This window comes from Symphalangus syndactylus, chromosome 1 (assembly GCF_028878055.3).
Source record: "Symphalangus syndactylus isolate Jambi chromosome 1, NHGRI_mSymSyn1-v2.1_pri, whole genome shotgun sequence".
Classification (NCBI taxonomy): Eukaryota; Metazoa; Chordata; class Mammalia; order Primates; family Hylobatidae; genus Symphalangus; species Symphalangus syndactylus.
Genome location: NC_072423.2, coordinates 87366960 through 87386186, shown reverse-complemented (window position 1 = coordinate 87386186; position 19227 = coordinate 87366960). Strand labels below are relative to the sequence as shown.

The following is a 19227-nucleotide window of genomic DNA, read 5'->3' as shown; positions in this document are numbered from 1 at the left end:
ACAAAGAGCAGTCTTTGGGCCAAAATAGAAACTGTTAAAATAAAAACAAAACAAAACAAACACCTTAAAGTTTGAAAACGACAGAAGTTAAGAAGTGGAAAGTTGCCTAGGATATGCTTTTATTGCGGCCTCTCTAATAAACCCATCCCCACTCCATCTTCGTGTCCTTGCTTCTCCTAAGCAGCATGGTGGCAGCCATGGCATTCATCAGGCTAAAGTGCTCATTTTTGGCACTTGGGCTAGAGATGGCAGTGAAGCAGCATTGTTTGTCTGGGGAAATGCCAGAAGTTTGTTGTCTCACACTATGGAAATTGAAGATGTGGATGCAAAAGGAGTGGGTTTAAGAGTGGAAGTTTAATAGGCAAAAGAATGAAGTTTCCTTTTACCTTGTGCATTGGAAGGGTGTCTGAACAGGTTTCTGGATTTGGGGAGAATTGCGGTTGGTTTTATAGATGAGCTTGAGGAGGCAGTGTCTGATTTACATAGGGCTTAGAGGATTGGTTGTGCCAGGTGTGCCATTTAGGTGATGCCTGAAGAGGCTGGCCATTCCACCCTAAACTTTTATTATGCAGATGGGGTCTCTACCTGGCAGGTGCCATGTCACCTGCACAGGTGAAGACAAAGAAAAGAAAAGAGGAGGCCAGGTGCGGTAGCTCACGCCTGTAATACTCGCACTTTCAGAGGCTGAGGAGGGTGGATCACGAGGTCAGAAGTTCAAGACAAGCCTGGCCAAGTTGGTGAAACCCCATCCTACTAAAAAAACATGAAACAAATTAGCCAGGCATGGTGGTGGGTGCCTGTAATCCCAGCTACTCAGGAGGCTGAGGCATAGAATTGCTTGAACCTGGGAGGCAGAGTCTGCAGTGAGCCGGGATCGCGCCACTGCACTCCAGCCTGGGTGACACAGCGAGACTCTTTCAAAAAAAAAAAAAAAAGAGGAAACCTCTATGTTGAATATTCCTGGCTTGCAGGTATCCCTCTTCTATTGGCATAGGTGCCAGCATTTACCTATGCAAGCTTTTGGCTTGCTTATCTATGCTTGAGGCTTGATTTTTCAGGCTGATTTTGGTTAGAAAATAAATTATATGGGGTCTGGTTTTTTAATAAAAGAAAAACCTTACTGAAAACTCCCTTACCCACATTAACTGCTTAAATAATTTCTTTTTAGCTTCTATATCAGCAGTGCTGGCCCCTGATAGATGAAGATCATGAGGGGGACCAGGAACCTCTAGACTTAGAGACAAGATGCCAGCACTCTGAGATAGCAGCCATCAACAAGCTGAGAAAAGAGGAATGAGAATGAAACCTACCTCACCAGATCTTTGTCGTATCCCTTCCCAGGTTCCAGAAAAGTGAGAAATCAATTTCTGTTGTGTAAGCTACTCAGTCTATGAAATTTTGTTATGACGGCCAGATTAATGCATGCTTCTTGGACTTTGTTTTTAACTCAATATGAAAAACATATATTTTAACAAGAAAATTACCCCATTCATCTGTATTGTGTTTACTGATAATTTTGGACTTACTTGTGCCCTATTTAAGAAATCCTCCTTCCTCTTTCCTATGCTTTCTTGTTGTTTTTCTAATCCAAGTGCATGATAAGTTTTGGGAATCACTATGGTAACAGGGCCATGAAGGGCTACATAAGGGAAGCTGGTTTGCATTCAGGGAAGGGACAGAGGAGGGAAGCTGCCAGCTCAACAGTGCTAAGATGACCCAAGTCCCACACCCCGGATGAACATCCTCTTCTGGATACAGGACCTGCCTGAGGCACCATTTTGAAATAGGCAAATTTTATTCGCTTTGTCTTCTTTTGTCATCTGTATTAGCTTTTGCATCTTGAGTGAAAAATATAGCTGTTTTCACATTACCCCAAGTTCCCGATTTATTTTTTATGTAAGAATTTTCCACCCTTTGAAATTCCAAATGACATGTTTCTTCTCTTTCTCAGACCATGCTTTCATTTCAGTCAATGTAAGAAATCAGCCAGGTCTTAGTTTAGAAATCTGATTTGATCAATTCATACTAAGATGTAACAGATCTACCATGGCCTTCTAAGATAAATTGGAGTTTTTTTTAAAAGCTCCATGGCATACACAATTCCTTAATTGCTGGAATTGCACACTTTAAAATCACATCAAACATAAACATTCAATTTTGTGGAGGCTTACTTTTTATGGAGAGATGAGGATAGGTGTTGGTTAATACTGGTAGACTTTACTCCCAAAGCCAATTCCATTAAGATTTCCTTTGCTTTTTTAAATCTAGCTATCAGAAAGAATGAAAATACCTTTTTTTTTCTTTTTTTTTTTGCTATAGCTGCAATGTTCACAGTAATCCAAGTTCCAATGGCAGGGTGATAGAGCAGAGCCAAAGGAGGCCATATTTTGTTCGTGAAGTGTAATTCTTTTTTAAGATCAGGGATTCAGAATTGTAATATAAGTATTTAATTAGAAAGTTCTTATGATAGTGCTTGGCACGTGTCCTTTCCATCATCTGGATTTTCTGCTTTTTTTATCTGGCTCACTCCTACTCACTCTCCAGTTCTCACCTTAGTGGTCACTTCTCCCAGGAATGCCCCTGACTCCTTAAGATAGCACTGCTGCAAACACCAAATGCTGAACTTATAACTATACTTGCAGGCAACACCTTGCCCTGTGCTGTGCTTCACTAATGATGAGGAAGTAAGGAAGAGTAGGAGAAAGGAGGCACAACAAGTGTCATTTCCATAGCAGAGGCCCCAAGGCCAGCCCACTTGATCCTCTGGAGATTCTTTTCTGCATAACAATGATGAAAGGTAGCCTAGGAAAGCCATTTGTCTTAGGCTTTACCTTTGGTACCTAGCTAGTCACTAAAATAAGAAGCTGATTCCATTTATGAGCCATTGCCTCATAAATCCATAAATAGGGGTATTTATTTAAAGTATCCATATAGATTAGGTGTACTTTATTGACAATTTTATTAAAGTCCTTCATTAAAGTCATCTTCCAGATAGTAGAGTCTATCATCCAGGTTTCATAGAGAGTTCTGATTCCCAGAGGTAAGAACTGAGCCTGGCTTTCTAGTTACATGTTTACTGGTAACCCCTTCCTTCCCTACAACACTTATGCATATTTAAAGACTATATCCCCCGCTCCCCACCTCTAGCCTGGATTGTAAGTTCCTCAATGGCACAGCTGTGTTTTTTAACATCAAGTCTCCATGTGAGAATAGTTCCTGGCATATGATAAATGCTTAATCAACATTTGTAAGTGAAGAAAGCTATTCAGTGGTGTCTGCTTTAATATTAAGAGATGGCTTGCCCAAGATTGCAAGGCACCTTCACTGTATAAAATGGAACTAGATTCTGTGGGTAGCAGGTCCATTGGTGCCACTCACAGGTGGCCACAAAGGAACTGACCTTCCCCAGAATTGTGTGGGTGCCTTTATTTACCTCCAGCACAGAGAGGTAAAATGGAATATTCTTCTGACACAGATATTTCGTGAATCTCATGTTCACCCATGTTATGTTGCTTCTCCTTCGGTATTTTTTCATGCTGTAGGCCATTCCTACTTCACAAGAAGGGTCCATGGTTATCCTTGAGACCAGGGCCCCCTGTGGACCCAGGATACAGGCTGCTGGCATGGCTCCTATGCAGCGCTTGATGTAAGGAAGTCTCCTCTCATTCTTCCCTTGCCTTCAGTCGTCATTTACCAGCCCAAAATAAGAGACACCCAGCTGGGCATATTTAAAGTTGAACAACAAAAAGAAGAAAACAAAAAGAAGAGATCCCAAGCACTCATCTTGTTTAAAGACCTACCATTGCAAAGTTGTGTATTTTGACCATGGCCAACCTTTATTCATCCCAAGAAAGGAATTCATCCTCTCTTTATTCCAAAACTGATTAATGTGAATTACAAAAAGGTACAAGGAATAGCAATTATAAATGATCAGCACATGTTTTTGTACCTCTCAAATTCATCGTCTGGGTGGCCTATCTCATCCCTACTTCCAAGCTTGCTTTTATTGGAGGCATTGAGCTTCAGGATATCTTACATAATACAGAGGAATGCTCTCGAATGCTCTACCTTCACTGACTTTGAAAATGCAGCTGCTCTTATCCCCTCACCTAAACTTTCTTGAAGACCTGGGAAGAAAGGCAAGAAACCAATATTGTCAGACGTGATGTTCTCGACTTACACTGCTCCCACCTGATTAATCATCAAAGCTTAGTAATTCTCAGACTTGAGTTTGCACCACAGTCAGATGGAGTCCTTGTCACACCACAGATTGTTCTACCTCTCCCATCCCCCAGAGTTTCTGTGAATTTACATTCCTAATGTAATGGTATTGCTAATGATATTAGTTGAATGCTAATTCAACTAATGAATGAATGAATGGATGCTAATGGTATTAGCTGAAGACTCAATTTGAGAAGCACTACTGCTAGCCCATTTCTTCAGACTCCTCCAAGGGAGTATCTGTTTCCAGTTTATGATATCACAATTTTTCAAACTTCTTGTGATTCTTGAGGAGCTTTGGAGGATATATGATATACGTTTGTGTATGAATCCATGTTGTCAGTCATATCCTGTGTAGGATGGTGAAAGATCAGATCATTCCCTTGAACTTTTTCTTTACCTCCCACTGACTGCAATTATCAGAAAAATGAAAATTCAAAAGAAAATTTTAACAGTGGCCTACAATGGCTGCAGTTGGGTACATGGATAATAAAACCTAGGCCTATAAGCTACTGCTGACCACTTGCCTGTGTAACTGGAGTTTGTTAAATGTTTCACTGACAGGTACTGGTTATAAACCTGCTTATTAGATACAGAACAAAGACAGGATGAAATTAGTCACCCTCCACCAGGCCTTAAGATGCCTCACCTTTCTTTCTACCCACTCAACTGCACATTTACCTTATTTTATATATAGCATCACCAAGCACCCAGCAGAATCAAAAGATTGCAACAATTGCTTCTCTCCCTGCTTCTCTCACCTCCTGTGCCACATATATCCCCCTGTTATATATACTGTGCACCACGTAACCTCCTGTGGGACACATTCTGGGTTGTACTGAGTCTGTGTTGCTAGGATTAAATTTTTAAACTTGGCTCAAAATAAATTTAACTGTGGTTTCTCTAATTTTTAGTGCCTACTGTTTCACCAGACACCTAGAATCTGTAGTGTCCTAGAGGGTGGAGGGAAAGGGGCTGGGTTAGAAAACTACCTATTGGGTACTACGCTTGCTACCAGGGTGATGGAATCTGTCCATCCAGGGCTTGGGCAAGATATTTTAGTGAATACAACCATTAATGAGACATTGCCTTTTCCCAAGGCTACAGGATATCAGCCTACTCGAATAGTGACAATGTCTTTACAGCCAGAAGCCCACAAAATAGAATGAAGTAACTAAATTTTGGTAGCATTCTAGGTAATTTATGTAATGTTAGACTCATGGGTTTGAAAGAAAGAGACTTGTGATCCCATTCTGGTAAGCCACAAACTTCATAGCAAGATCAGTATGTGTTTCTCAGGGGAAATATAAACAATAAGTGTGAGAGTTTTAGCAGTGAATGTATTAATATTATGTTGGAAATTGTGTTGTTAAAGAGTAGAAGGAAAAATAGCGTAACTAATTTTAAAGAAACCTTCAAGAATTTGAGGGTGCTTTTATAAATGCAAGCTGAATATGGCCAAAACCAAAATCTCAGTGAATTTAAAAGAGTAGATGTTTTAAAAGACTCAATTTTAAAAGTGACCAAAAATAGCCAAGTAAATATTCAAAGAATTATTAAAAGAATATCAAAGTAAACTAGTAAAAAACAAATGGAGCTACTTATAAAAATGAAAGCTATAAATAATGAAATGGAGAACAAGACATAGTGCAAAGGATATATAAAGCCAAAAGTTCATTTTTAAATGGCAAAAGAGAGAGAGAGAAGACGAGAGAGAGGGACATACTTCTGGTAAGTCATTTTAAGGAAATGCAAGACAAAGAGGAAAAAGCAAAAATAAAAAAGTAAGCACAGAGTATGAGAGATGAGAACGGAAACAGAGAAAAGAAAAAAGAATTATAATAGAAGATTAAATATTACTCCAAGACAACATATTTACTGATAAAAGAAATGGATGTTATCCCTCAAGAATAAACTATCAAAATTGACTTTCAAAAAAACAGAAAACCTCAACAAACTAATAGAAAATATTGGAAATTAAATTAAACATCTACCATTTAAAAAGTGGACAAGTATTATGGCCTCCTGCTCCATCCATATTGCTACAAAGAACAATATTTTATTCTTTTCTATTGCTGCGTGGTATTCCATAGGAATATATGTACCAAGTATTTTTTTAATCCAGTCTACCATTGATGGGCACCTGGGTTGATTTCATTTCTTTCCTATTGTGAACAGTGTAGCAATGATCATACAAAAGGATGTGTCATTTTGGTAGAATGATTCATTTTCTTTTGGCTGTTTACCTAGTAATGGCATTGCTGGATCGAATGGTAACTCTGTTTTAAGTTCTCTAAGAAATTTCCAGACTACTTTCCACAGTGCAATAATCCTAAGCAAATTAATGCTGGAACAGAAAACTAAATATCACATGTTCTCACTCATAACTGGGAACTAAGCTTTGACCATACATGGACATAAATGTGGGAACAATAAACACTGTGGACTACTAGAGGGTGGAGGGAAAGGAGCTGGGTTAGAAAACTACCTATTGGGTATATGCTCACTACCAGGGTGATGAGATCTGTCTGTACTCCAAGACTCAGCATCATGTAATATTCCCATGTAACAAATCTGCGTATGTAACCCCTGTATCTAAAAGGAAAGTTGAAATTAAAAAATAAAAAGTAGCCAAAATCAGATTTTTTTATATTTAAATTCTATGTAAGCCAAAAACAAACACATAATTTTAATAGTAGACTTTGGTAACAGATGAAAAGCTCCTAATGCCAAATCTGGTAAGGAAATAACAAAAAGAGAGTTATTGCCCATATTCCCTTATGAATACAGATACAAAAATTCTGAATAAAATATTCAGTAGTATATCAAAAGAATGTGAACATGAACAGTTTGTTTTAGAAAGGCCAGAATGGCTTCGATCAGAAGATCTTTTAGTGTAATAAATTAAAGGAGGAAAAATTTCATGAGTATAGAAATTGCCAAAAAAAAGACAAAAATGAAGTAAGATAAAATTTACCCTCCATTCTAAATATAAGTTCTATGAATGTAGGAACAAGAGGAAAATGCTCTAAACCTGTAAAGACAGAATCAAAAGTAATTCAGATGTAAGTTGTTATAGCTATTTCATTAAAATCAGGAATGAGACAAGAATAGAACTATTATTTTTGTTAGTTGGTATTGTTTTCTTAGGTTGTACATTATGCAATAAGGCAAGAAACTGAAAACCCATACAAATATTGGCAAAGAAGCAGCAAATTACTTTGTTTGTAGAGTACAGTATTACACGTTCAGAAGATCCAAGAGACTTTGAAAAAACACAAAAACAAATAACACCCCCCCACACACACAAAAACAGGTTTTAAAGAACAGTGTGACATATTTGGAAATCAAGAATACAAATAAAAAGCAATAACAAAATTATAATGCTCAGAAATAGAAATGGAAAAATAATTTCATATTCTTCACAAATAGGATAAAATACTTAAGGGTAAACTTAATGGAAAATCACACAGTTTGCCATAGGAAAACAACAAAATTTTGCCAGATGGCATAGAACAAAAACTGAAAAAAGTGAGAAAAGAGCATATTTCTAGATGAAAAGGTTTAGTATCACAAAAATATTAATCCTTCCATAATTGTCTAAGAAAGCTCCTCCAACAGCAATCACAATTGCAATAGTTACTTGGAGTAGTTGGTGGGGAACTGGAAAAATTAGTTGATGTTCATATAGTTCTTAAATTTATAAGAAAAAGGAAAGTAAGAAAAAGTTTCTTAGGTTGTACATTATGCAACGTACATACATTGCATAATGTACAATGGTGAACCCTTCCCTTGGTGAAGGATGATTTGCTTTATTAGATATTAAAATTTATCACAAAAAAATGAAATAACATGAGAAAAGACTAGAAACAAATACAGAAATATATACACATGTTATATGACAAAATAGAGATTTATGTTTCAGTAGTGGAATCACTTAACAAATAGTACTAATGTAATTAGCCAGCCATAAGGAAGAAAAATATAAAAGAATTAATTCATGCTATTCAAAAATATATTCCAAGTAGAATGAATATAGATTCATCAAAAGTAAAAATTAACTCACTGTAAGATTACATAAGAAAACACTTGTATAATCTTGGAGTAGGAAAAATCTTCCTAATTATTAATAAAAAAACAAAAACTCAGAGGTCATAGTGAAAAAGATAATATATTTGATTACATGAAAATTAAAAATTTCTTCATGTCAAAATCTCCATCAATAAAGTAGAAAATAATTCTAAATTGGGCAACAAATTTGTAGCATACACCTTGTGTTAGTATCCCTAGTATCCAAAACACTTACAGAATTTTAAGAATGACACAAAACCCCAGTGTAAAAATGGTCAAACAATACAAACAGTTCAGAAGCAAACCCCAAATGACTGATAAACATATGAAAATATAATATGTTGTGTATCAATAGTCAGGGAAATGCAAATTAAATCTACAATAAGATGCCATCTTTCACCCACCAGTTTGGCCTAAATTGAAAAGGGATAACATTCAGTGCTGGTGAGAATGTGGGGAAACAATTCTTCCACACATTGCTAATGGAAATAAAACTGTGGAATCCTTTGAGAAGATAATCTGGCAGTGCCTACTTAGGATAAGATAAACTCTGACTTGGAGAAATCCCTTTTGGAAATCAATTGTATTGAGAAAAGTTTCCAGGATGTAAAGACATGTATACAAGGATGTTTATTGAAGCATTGTTTGTAGTGGCAAAGAAGTATGAACAATTTCAACCCAACAGCAACAGAATGACTGCCTAAATAGTATTGCATTGACTCTATGGAATGCCACAGTTATTAAAATGAATACGTTAGTGCTGCATTGATTCACCCAAAGGGATGTCCATATGTGAAAGGCAAATTAGAAAGTGATGACAGAAGAGATCATCAGTGATTATCCCTTTGTGTTAATATGGACAAAGACACTGACTACCCCAAGGGGTAGAAAAGGAGGAGAGGAGAGGAGGGGGAGGAGAGAGGTTATTAACTTCTTAAAATCATGTTGGATTTTTCCACTTGTATAATCAGCATATATTATCTTTGGGATTAAAAACCGACTAAGAAAAAATTACTTTTTTTCTGGACAAATTCTCCTGCATGCCACCCTAAAAAGTTTTACTCAAAATCGAATTGACTTTCAATACTGAAAGAAACGTGGTATACTATGGAATCAGACTAGGTGAATGTATTTCCAAGTAAATTGCAGCGTATTTCATTATTTCCATTTCTTTGGTCATATATGTGTGGCATTCAACTTTTATATTTTCATATTTTTGTTCATTGACTGGCTTTATAAAAACTAGCCTTGTTCAAAGCAATGCATATATGAAGTTATGGTTTGATGCTATAGTTAACATTGCTAAAATACACATAATAACTACAAAGTTACTGAAATAAAAAGAACTATTTGACCTCCTACAATTATTTAGAATATCACACTTTGAAGAAATTGGACCATGGATTAAATAAACTGAGCTTTAACCTTTGATTCCAAATTGTCAGGAAGCCAGGAGATGAAAAGAACATCCCTAGGGAAGGTGTTAGGCTCAGCCTGGTTCCCACCCCCTTTACCCCTTTGTTCTCAAGCTAGGGTCATTTTATCCCTTTCTGCATCCCAATCCTGACCCAGTGTGCAAACTAGTCTTGACCTGGGGTGGCTTATTATTATTTGGAGGCTCAGTGTCTATACCCACATGAAGCTGGGATGGCCATGAGGTTTCAGTTCACTAACTAGATATGCATAAAACACACACAAAAAGGGGGAGTCTTTAGGGCAAAAATATAGACCCAGGTTTGTATTACTATTTCAGCTTAATCGTGTATTCCTTGTGTGTCCTCAGGCAATAATGGCCAATCCTGGTAGATACTATTTAAAATTATGTGCTATGTACTAAGTGTTTGACTTACAGTATCTCATTTAAACCTTGTGTAATCCTCTGAAGAAGGCCCTCTTATTTTTTCCATTTTGACAGATGATGAAACTGAGAAGGGCCTATGGTTATATAGGTAGTAAAACTGGCAGAGTCCACTGAACTTGAATTCAGATTGGACAATGCTTTAACATCTGGTATCCAGCAGCTACATGACTTAATATTTCTCAGTGTCATTTCCTCATCTCTAAATTGGAGATATGCATGGTCACTTAATAAGATTGTTCTGTTGATGACATCCACTAACAAAAGATGTGCTTCCATATAGTTGACACACAGTAATTATGAGTCCTTGAGTCCCTTCCCTGATTCCTGAGAAATAACATTTTTTTTTTAAGACAGGATCCCACTCTGTTGCCCAGGCTTCAGTACAGTGGTGTGATCTTGGCTCACTGCAACCTCGACCTTCTGGGGTTCAAGCCATCCTCCCAACTCAGCCTCTCGAGTAGCTAGGAGTATAAACATGCACCACCATGTCCTGCTAATTTTATTTCCTGTAGAGATGAGGTCTCACTATGTTGCACAGGCTGGTCTCAAACTCCTGGACTCAAGTGATCCTCCTGCTTTGGCCTCCCAAAGTGCTGGGATTACAGGTAGAAGACACCATGCTTGGCCCTGAGAGGTAATTTTACTGGTGGACTTCTGCCTTGATTTTTGTTTCTAAGCCACTGTTCTGATATGTCAGACACCCAACTGTCCCTGTAAATTGGCCTCCCTGCAGCCCCTGCGGGTGACCCCTGACACTTCAAAAGGCCCTTAATCTGTGATTGTCAGCCTTGTCCTTTTCCTCCCCTTCCTCCTCCACCCCCTTTCCCAGAAGAGTCCTATGCTTTACACAAAGGGTGGGAACACGTGGCACTCTTGCAAGGTGCCAAGTACTTAAGGAGTCTTTTAAAATACTCACATTTCCTTTCACCCTATAAAAGCAGCCCCGGTGTCTGAACTGGTCAGTTCCTCAGGCTCTTTTGGCCTGCCTGGCTCCACTAGTCCCTGTTTGTGTGCCTACGTGTTTTTGTGATTGGATAATAACTATCTGATACTTGGGCCAGGAGTCCACCAGCGCCTCCATGTTGAAGGGGTTCCCATGACTGATGTGATACACACAACCATACATATGAAGGAGAGATGGAAAGGACTAGGAGAGGTTGAGATCCCTAGAGATGGGGAACTGGGTGTGAAGAGGAAGAGAAAAACAGAGGTCAAAAGACAGTACTGGGACCAAGTCAGTGATGGTGAGATGAGCAGCATCTCCAGGACCATACTGTTGGACATGAAGTTACCACCAAGCAGGCAGAACTCACAGGTAGGTGTCCTTGTGATACCAAAGAGCTACTGTGCACTAGCTGGGCACTTGTCAATGCTCTTAGCACTTACATTGTATGGATTTATTCAGTGTCCACAACAATTTTAAGAGGTAGGTGCTAATATTATTCCCATTTCGTTGATGAAAAGACCAAAGGTAAAGGCACAGAAAGGTAAAGAAACATGCACAAAGCCATCTGACTCTCCCACTGCCCCCTCACCTTCAGGGACTCAGGAATGCTCACAGCCAGGGATTTGTACAGGGCCAGCAGCATCTGAGAATTATTCAGCAGGATCATTTTGTGGGATGCTTCATTCCTTGAGCCCTTCAAGAAGAAACTCTGAAAAGGTAATTAAGTGAAGGAAAAATGTTAAGGGAACAAATGAATTTAAAATGCACTTTATACATCTCCATTCAAGTAACACTCATGATGTAGGTACTGTCAGTATCACCCTCATTCTAAATATACCAAAGCTCAGAGAGATAAAGTAAATTTCTCAAGTTCTTACAGAGATAAATGTCAGAGTCAAATTTTGAAACCATATATGAATGGCTCCAAACCCCACACTCTTCCTCCCTGGTAGAATGAATTGAAAGTGAATATTAAGAGTCCTGTGAGGTTCCCAAATGCCTGTAGCAGAACACTCCACCACCATCATCATAACTTTTTCCCTGTATTTTGGTGATCAGATGCCTGAGAAGTATTCTTTCATCTGGAATAGAAAATATCAGCCCTCGCATCCCTTGTAAGTTAGATTCCTAGGTATTTTATTCTCTTTGAAGCAATTGTGAAAGGGAGTTCACTCATGATTTGGCTCTCTGTTTGTCTATTATTGGTGTATAAGAATGCTTGTGATTTTTGCACATTGATTTTTTATCCTGAGACTTTGCTGAAGTTGCTTATCAGCTTAAGAAGATTTTTCGCTGAGACAATGGGGTTTTCTAAATATACAATCCTATCCTCTGCAAACAGGGACAATTTGACTTCCTCTTTTCCTAATTGAATACCCTTTATTTCTTTCTCCTGCCTGGCTGTCCTGGCCAGAACTTCCAATACTATGTTGAATAGGAGTGGTGAGAGAGGGCATCCCTGTCTTGTGCCTATTTTCAAAGGGAATGCTTCCAGTTTTTGCCTATTCAGTATGATATTGGCTGTGGGTTTGTCATAAACAGCTTTTATTATTTTGAGATACGTCCCATCAATACCTAGTTTGTTGAGAGTTTTTAGCATGAAGGACTGTTGAATTTTGTCGAAGGCCTTTTCTGCATCTATTGAGATAATCATGTGGCTTTTGTCTTTGGTTCTGTTTATATGATGAATTACGTTTATTGATTTGTGTATGTTGTACCAGCCTTGCATCCCAGGGATGAAGCCCACTTGATCGTGGTGGATAAGCTTTTTGATGTGCTGCTGGATTCAGTTTGCCAGTATTTTATTGAGGATTTTTGCATCGATGTTCATCAGGTATTTTGGTCTAAAATTATCTTTCTTTGTTGTGTCTCTGCTGGGCTTTGGTATCACGATGATGATGACCTCATAAAATGAGTTAGAGAGGATTCCCTCTTTTTCTATTGATTGGAATAGTTTCAGAAGGAATGGTACCAGCTCCTCTTTGTACCTCTGATAGAATTCAGCTGTGAATCTGTCTAGTCCTGGACTTTTTTTGGTTGGTAGGCTATTAATAATTTTCTCAATTTCAGAACCTGTTATTGGTCTACTCAGGGATTCAACTTCTTCCTGGTTTAGTATTGGGAGGGTGTATGTGTCCAGGAATTTATCGATTTCTTCTAGATTTTCAGGTTATTTGTGTAGAGGTTTTTGTAGTATTCTCTGATGGTAATTTGTATTCCTGTGGGATTGGTGGTGATATCCCCTTTATCATTTTTTATTGCATCTATTTGATTCTTCTCTCTTTTCTTCTATATTAGTCTTGCTATTGGTCTATCAATTTTGTTGATCTTTTCAAAAAACCAGCTCCTGGATTCATTGATTTTTTTGAAGGAGAACTACAAACCACTGCTCAAAGAAATAAAAGAGGATGCAAACTAATGGAAGAACATTCCATGTTCATGGATAGAAAGAATCGACATTGTGAAAATGTCCATATTGCCCAAGGTAATGTATAGATTCAATGCCATCCCCATAAAGCTATCAATGACTTTCTTCACAGAATTGGAAAAAAGTACTTTAAAGTTCATACGGAATCAAAAAATAGCCCTCATTGCCAAGATAGTCCTAAGCAAAAAGAACAAAGCTGGAGGCATCACACTACCTGACTTCATACTATACTACAAGGCTACAGTAACCAAAACAGCATGGCACTAAAACAGAGATATAGACCAATGGAACAGAACAGAGCCCTCAGAAATAATACCACACATCTACCACCATCTGATCTTTGACAAACCTGACAAAAACAAGAAATGGGGAAAGGATTCCCTATTTAATAAATGGTGCTGGGAAAACTGGCTAGCCATATGTAGAAAGCTGAAACTGGATCCCTTCCTTACACTTTATACAAAAATTAATTCAAGATGGATCAAATACTTAAATGTTGGACCTAAAACCATAAAAACCATAGAAGAAAACCTAGGCAATACCATTCAGGACATCAGCATGGGCAAGGACTTCATGACTAAAACCCCAAAAGCAATGGCAACAAAAGCCAGAATAGACAAATGGGTTCTAATTAAACTAAAGAGCTTCTGCTCAGCAAAAGAAACTACCATCAGAGTGAACAAGCAACCTACAGAATGGAAGAAAATTTTTGCAATCTACCCATCTGACAAAGGGCTAATATCCAGAATCTACAAAGAACTCAGGCAAATTTATAAGAAAAAAAATGAAACAACCCCATCAAAAAGTGGGTGAAGGATATGAACAGACACTTATCAAAAGAAGACATTTATGCAGCCAACAGACACGTGAAAAAATGCTCATCATCCCTGGTCATCAGAGAAATGCAAATCAAAACCACAATGAGATACCATCTCACACCAGTTAGAATGGTGATCATTAAAAAGTCAGGAAACAACAGGTGCTGGAGAGGATGTGGAGAAATAGGAATGCTTTTATACTGTTGGTGGGAGTGTAAAACAGTTCAGCCATTGTGGAAGACAGTGCGGCAATTCCTCAAGGATCTAGAACTAGAAATACCATTTGACTCAGTGATCCCATTACTGGGTATATACCCAAAGGATTATAAATCATGCTACTATAAAGACACATGCACACATATGTTTATTGCATCACTATTCACAATAGCAAAGACTTGGAATCAACCCAAATGTCCATGGACTGGATTAAGAAAATGTGGCACATATACACCATGGAATACTATGCAGCCATGAAAAAGGATGAGTTCATGTCCTTTGTAGGGACGTTGATGAAGCTGGAAACCATCATTCTGAGCAAACTATCACAAGGACAGAAAACCAAACACCACATGTTCTCACTCATAGGTGGGAATTGAACAATGAGAACACTTGGGCACGGGGCGGGGAACATCACACACTGGGGCCTGTCATGGGGTGGAGGGAGGGGAGCGGGATGGCATTAAGAGAAATAACTATTGTAAATGATGAGTTAATGGGTGCAGCACACCAACGTAGCACATGTATACATATGTAACAAAACCTGCACATTGTGTACATGTTCCCTAGAACTTAAAGTATAATAATAATAAAAAAATCAGCCTTCTAAAAACAGTTGTGACTGGAAAGCTTAGAACAGGAGTTGGCACAGATTTTCTTTAGTTTCTTAGGGCCAAATATTTCAGACCTACGGCCATTTTGGAACTTGTCCCAGTTTCATTACAAAAATTAAAAAAAAAAACGAATAATTTTGACACATATCTGTAAACTCCCGTTGAAATAACATTCAGAATTCTTAGAAATGTGCCAATTATTTAACAATAACTTGGAGAAGGTTATCATCACAAGTGATAGTTTCAAAGCTTAGGCTGGTTCCAAATTTCAGTTCTGTCTCCTACTTCTTTGTTAAGTTGTTTAATCAATCAGAACCTCAAAGTGTTTTCTGACCACTTTGGAACTGGAAATTAGAATGCATGTTTTCCAGAGAAATGAGATTACACAATGTAATACATATAAAATGCATACCTGGAGTGAAGTAAGAACAATATTTAACATATGTTAGTTTTTTAAATTGACTTCATAATAATCAACATGTCATATATAGATTTAACAATTAAATCCAATGATGTAAAAATAATTAAAAATGTGAAGAACTTACGACAAACTTAGTTAATGTAAGAGAGGGAACCCATGGATCAGATATTTGAAACAATCATTAGCAAATTAGTTAATACAGATGTTTGAAATTTTTTATCCTTGAAGGTTAAATAGTTAACTAATATGCGTTAAGTAATAGGCAAGGTGAAACATATTTTATCTTTTCTGGGGTCAAAGGCCTCAAAGTTCAACTATGTTCTGTAGCTGGATGAAGCAATGTTTAAACAAAGGCATCCTTTTGCAAGAGCTCAGAATTTCAGAATGTTTGAATAACCAAAGAAGTTTCAGTAAATAGAACGGGATCTCTGACATGAGCCTATCCCCTGTTTGACTCTGCTGTTGTTTGTAGTTGTAAAACAAACAAACGAAAAACACTGGTCTTTTTTTCCCCCACCTCCAACAGAGCTTTCTTTGCTCTGTTTCTCTCCTGATTTAACTAGAATTACCCATACACTTGTGTTTTACTATTGTCTTCTCCTTTAAAGTTTTGGTCAAGATTTTGGAAGTTTTAATTCAAGATCTACCATGCTGTATCACTCCCCACAAAAAACATTTGTGTTCCATTTGCCTTGAGAACATTGTAGCCTTGGCTGATACGTGAGAACAACCCCTACACTAATCAGCTGCCACATTTTTGTCCAAAATACCTCTCCTATCCATTCCCTACTCCATCCCCTTGCAATGACCTTAGTTCAAGGCCTCCTTCTCCTCATACTTAATATTGCTCTTATGACCCCATCCAGGCCTCAGCTTCTAACATCTACCTAAATAAAAGTGTTCTCTACCCATATTCTTACCATCAACATTTCTTTTCTAAATTAGGAAGCTGCTAAAATCCTGGGTAGAACCCTCCCCATACTCTTTAAGAAATTGTTGGCCGGGCGTGGTGGCTCATGCCTATAATCCCAGAACTTTGTGAGGCTGAGGTGGGCGGATCACAAGGTCAGGAGATCGAGACTATCCTGGCTAACATGGTGAAACCCCGTCTCTACTAAAAGTACAAAAAATTAGCCAGGCGAGGTGGCGGGCACCTACAGTCCCAGCTACTTGGGAGGCTGAGGAAGGAGAATGGTGTGAGCCCAGGAGGCGGAGCTTGCAGTGAGCTGAGATTGCACCACTGCACTCCAGCCTGGAAGACAGAGCAAGACTCTGTCACAAAAAAAAAAAAAAAAAAAAAAAAATTGTTGTAAAGTACACATAACACAAAACTATTTAACCATACAATTCACATTCACAATGTACATTCACAATGCTCTACAAGCATCACCACTATCCATTTCCAGAATGTTTTTGTCATCTCAAACAGAAACTGTACCCATTAAAACACAATTACTCGTTCCCTGTCTCTAGCTGCTGGTAACTTTTATTTTACTTTATGACTCTAGGAATTTGCCTATTCTAGGTACTTCATATAAATGGAATCCTATGATATTTGTACTTTTGGGTCTGGGTTATTTCCCACAGCATAATGTTTTCAAGGTTCACCTGTGTTGTATTATGTGTCAGAATTTCATTCCTTAACTGGAATAATTTTCCATTATATATGAAACGTAAGTTTAAAGTTCACTGAAGAGAAATAATAAATTTGTGAATGACAGTTAGTAAATATGAGTTGTACACAGACAGTGGTCACTGTGAAGACTATAGAAAAGCAATTATAATGAATGATGGGTAAAAAAAGCAAAATATATAACGTGTATATATCTTCCCAAAATATGTATGCACATGGACAAGGACTTGAAGGGAATAAATAAACATGAAAATTGTTTTGGGTGGTGAAAGAATGTGTGATTTATTTCTTATTTCAGAATTTTCTGTAGTACCATTCCCATGTTTTTTATTTTTATGCAAGATTGAAAAAAAAATGGAAGGCACTGGAACCATAGTTAAAGGTGAGAATTATGAGAACAGAATAAATGCTATTTGTCTTTATTTTTTTCCCCAGCAGTCCGACCAGCTATCAAGTTTCCCCTTTTATAAGGGGGAGGAAAAACCTCCCCATGTCCTGCGATTCTTTATATGCCTAATCCTGTCACCCACAGCTGTCAACAAACAGTGCAAGGCAGATTATTCTAAAGAGAATAACAGTTGACATCCCGTAGTGCCAAACTCGTTGTTAGCCAAAAGGGACTTTACTGAGGGCCCTCATTTTTAAATGTACTTCAATGCATTGTTGTTCATTTGAAATGTTCCACTCTAAGTTATCTTTAGTAACATTTTGCCATTTCTGTAAGACTTCACTGCCTCCCAGGCATAATGTATAAACCAGAAGGAACTCAGTTTTCCAGAAATTCAGGATTCCATTTTTACCTAAAATACTGGCTTTACTCTCAGGTTCTCCTAGCCAGTGATTTTTCCTACCTGGGTGCACAGGAAAAATGAAACAAAGGGGTACACCAAAATCCCTGTGAATTTTCAAAAGCCAAATTTTATAAATTCTGCAACATTACTGCTTATTACCAGTTCTTTTCTGACCCAGTCAGCTGTTAGAGGCCTCTAAGTGGATCGAAGCCAGCTAATTCTTAGATCAAATTCATTCCTAGACCCAGTTCATTTTCTGTTGCAACTCCAAACCCAGTTTGGATCACAAATTTGCACAAGAAAGCTCAGAGAGCTCAAAACACAAATGTGTGAAGCTCCAAAATGTGAGATGGAGCTTACCTATGATCCTCAGCAACTCTGAGAGATCAATGGACACAAGTGGATCCTGCAGGTACCATCCATGTTCACTTAGCACTCCTGGGGATACTAGAAGCTCCACTTCAGATCCTGCTTCTGACACAGTCTGATAAAAGAAAAACTTGAGCTGAATTAAATTTAAAGGAGTTTAACTGAGCAATGAAGAATTCTGGAATCCAGCAGCCTTCAGGATAACAGCAGATTCACAGAGGCTCCAGGGGTGCCTTGTGGTCAAAACAAACTTATAGGCAAAAAAAGTAAAGTGATGTAAAGGAACCGGAAGTGAAGTACAGAAACTGAGATTGGTTACAACTGGGTGTTTGCCTTGTATGAACACAGTTTGAACATTCAACAGTCTATGAGTGGTTGAAGTATGGCTGCTAGGATTGGCCAATATTCAAGTATAGTTATAGGTGTACACTACTAAATTAGGTTTTCAATTTTGTCTGACTATTAAGGTATGTTACTGTTCACCCACAAGGACTGAAATGTAGAAGTACAGAGTGTTTCTCAGGCCATATTTAGTGTGCTTTAACACTGTGGCAAAATTTATTGAAACTATTGTCTATATGTGCTATCTCCAATCCCCCTCCTAATCTTATCTAATTGGGATTTTTCTGCTACCATTCTACTGAAACACTTTTTAAAGCCATCAGTGATCTCTGTGTTATTAAATCCAATGATCAATTATTGCTTCTCATCTTAATAGATCATTCTTTAATGGACTTTCTTCACTTGGTTTCCAAGACAGCACACTGTCTTGGTTTTCCTTTATCTTCACTTGTTGCTTCTTCTCAGTAGCCTCTGTGGACCCTTCTTTTCTCCTCAA

The 19227-nt window shown here is 37.9% G+C and overlaps 1 protein-coding gene and 1 pseudogene across 3 annotated transcripts in view; one reads left to right on the top strand and one right to left on the bottom strand.

Annotated features, from left to right (window-relative positions):
* The window catches only part of GLYATL2 (glycine-N-acyltransferase like 2), a 64202-nt gene that overhangs the window by 8792 nt on the left and 36183 nt on the right, over window positions 1–19227 (top strand). The window lies entirely within an intron of this gene.
* LOC129478312 (glycine N-acyltransferase-like protein 1) lies at window positions 2372–18746 on the bottom strand (annotated as a pseudogene).